Below are 2,658 nucleotides of genomic sequence, written 5' to 3' on the forward strand. Positions count from 1 at the left end.
TCTTCTACCTCCCCTCCCCTGCTTTTACTCTCTGGTAACCACTAAATTGTTGTCTGTGTCTTGAGTTTCTACTTGATTGTTTGTCTTGTTCATTTGTTGTTTTCAGTTTTATACTCTACATATCAGTGAAATCATGGTTCTCGACTTTCTCTGTCAGGTTTATTTTGCTTAATCTCAAGATCCATCTATGTTGTCGCAAACGGCAGTATTTCATGTTTTCTTATAACTGAGTAATTATATTCTATTGTATACATGTACCACATCTTCTTTATTCAATTACCTATCGAAGGACACCTGGGTTGTTTCCATCTCTTGGCCACCGTGAATAATGCTGTAATGAACATAGGGATACATATATCTTCATAGATAAATGTTTTCAGTTTTGCGGGGGTAGACACCCAGAAGAGGGATTGCTGGGTCATATGGTAATTCTAGTCTTAATTTTTTTGAGGAACCTCCATACTGTTTTCCATAGTGGCTTTGCCAATTTACATTCCCAACAAGAGTATATGAGAATTCTTTTTTATCCACAACCTCTCTAACACTCGTTACTTGTCTTTTTAATGATAGCCATTCTAACAGGTATGAGGTGGTATCTCATTGTGGTTTTGATTTGCATTTCCTGAATAGCTAGTGAAGCTGAGCATCTTTTCATATATCTGTTGGCCATTTGTATGTCTTTTTGGGAGAAGTGTCTGTTCAGGTCCTCTGCCCATTTTTTAATTGGATTTTTGTTTTGTTTTGTTTTTGTTTTTGATTGTTGAGTAGTAAGGGTTCTTTATATACTTTTGATATATCAGATTGTATTTTGCCCCTTATCAGATTGTTGTTTGCAGATATCATTTCATATTCAGTTGCTTGTCTTTTTATTTTGTATATGGTGTCTTATGCTGTGTGGAAGCTTTTTAATTGATATAGTCCCATTCACTTATTTTTGCTTTTACTTTCCTTGCTTTTGAGGTCAAATTCATGAAATCCTCTCTAAGACTAAGGTCCATAGATTAGTACCTGTTTCCTTCTATGTATTTGATTGTTTAAGGTCTTATATTTAGGCCTTCGGTTTATTTTTAGTTAATTTTGGTGCATGGTGACAGATAGCAGTCTAGTCTCTTTCTTTTGGATGTGGCTTTCCAATTTTCTCAACACCATATATTGAAGAGGCTTTCTTTTCTCCATTCTATGCTTTTGGCTTCTTTGTTGAAAATTATTTGCCCATATATATGTGGGTTAATTTCTTAATTGTCATTTCTGTTCAATTGGTCTGTGAGTCTCTCTCTCTCTGCCAGTACCATGCTGATTTGATTGTGGTGGTTTTGTAGCATAATTTGAACTCAGGGGGTGTGATGCTCTTTTTTTCTCAGGATTTCCTTGGCTACTCTGGGTCTTTTGTGATTCCATAGAAATTTGATGACTTTTTAATTCTATTTCTTTAAAAAATGGGACTTTGATGGGGATTTCATTAAATCTGTATATTGCTTTGGTAATATGGCCATTTTAACTGTGTTGATCTTTCAATCCATGAAGCCAGAATATCTTTCTCTTTTTTGTGTCATCTTCAGTTTCNGATCTTAGCTGTGGAGGGCACAGCTAGCTCAGCTCCAAGTCCAGTTGCCATCCGGCCTCCCATCAGCATCTCACAGCCACTCAGCTCACGGTGCCATGTTCAATCTTAGTTGCCAGTGGGTGTAGGCCACCATCCGATGCAGGATTTGAACTGGAAACGTTGTTCTTAGGAGCACGTGCTCTCACCAGCTGAGCCATCCTGCCACCTGTTGGCAGCTCAGCTGCAGCTCAGCTCGGGCACAGCTCACTGGCCCACGTGGGAATCGAACCGGTGACCCTACTGCTCAGAGCTTGCGCTCTTAACCAATTGAGCCACTCGGCCAGCCCCAGGCCTATCTCATCTTTCAACACGCCATCCTAACTAAGCTTGATCATTTCTACCTTTTGATTTAAAGTAAGAGTTATGTTACTTTTCCCTTCACTTGAACACTTAGAGGAATTATAAAATTATTAATTGAACTAATTTGAATATTTTTGTGACTTGGGGTATAGAGAGGCCCAAGGGGAGGGAGAGAGGTGGGAAATGGCTGGTGGAACAGTCAGAACACACATGACATTTACTGATTAACTTTGTGGTTTGTGGTGCTCCAAAACAATTATAATAGAAACATCAAAGATAACTGATCACAGATCATCATAACAATATAATAATAATGAAAAAAGTATGAAATATTGTGAAATATTTTGAAATTACCAGAATGTGACAGAGACACAAAGTGAGCAAATGCTATTGGAGAAATGGTGCCAATAGATTTGTTCAATTCAGGGTTGCCACAATCTTTTGATTTGTAAGACAAACAAACAAACAAACAAACAAACAAACAACAACCTCCCCCCCACACAATATCTGTGAAGCACAATAAAGCAAAGCACAATAAAATGATGTATGCCTGTAGAGCCACACTGAACTCCCTGCCTGCTTCACCTAAGCCCTGGCAACCACCAATCTGTTCCCCATATGTATAATTTTAGATCTTTTAAAAATTTTTTCAGCATTTTGCAATTTTCAACATAATTTTCTACACATGATTTATTAGATTTATGCCTAATTACATCGTTTTTCTTTGGAATAATTATAAAATATTTTTTTCACAT

The sequence above is a fragment of the Hipposideros armiger genome, unplaced genomic scaffold, assembly GCF_001890085.2.
Source record: "Hipposideros armiger isolate ML-2016 unplaced genomic scaffold, ASM189008v1 scaffold_405, whole genome shotgun sequence".
Lineage (NCBI taxonomy): Eukaryota > Metazoa > Chordata > Mammalia > Chiroptera > Hipposideridae > Hipposideros > Hipposideros armiger.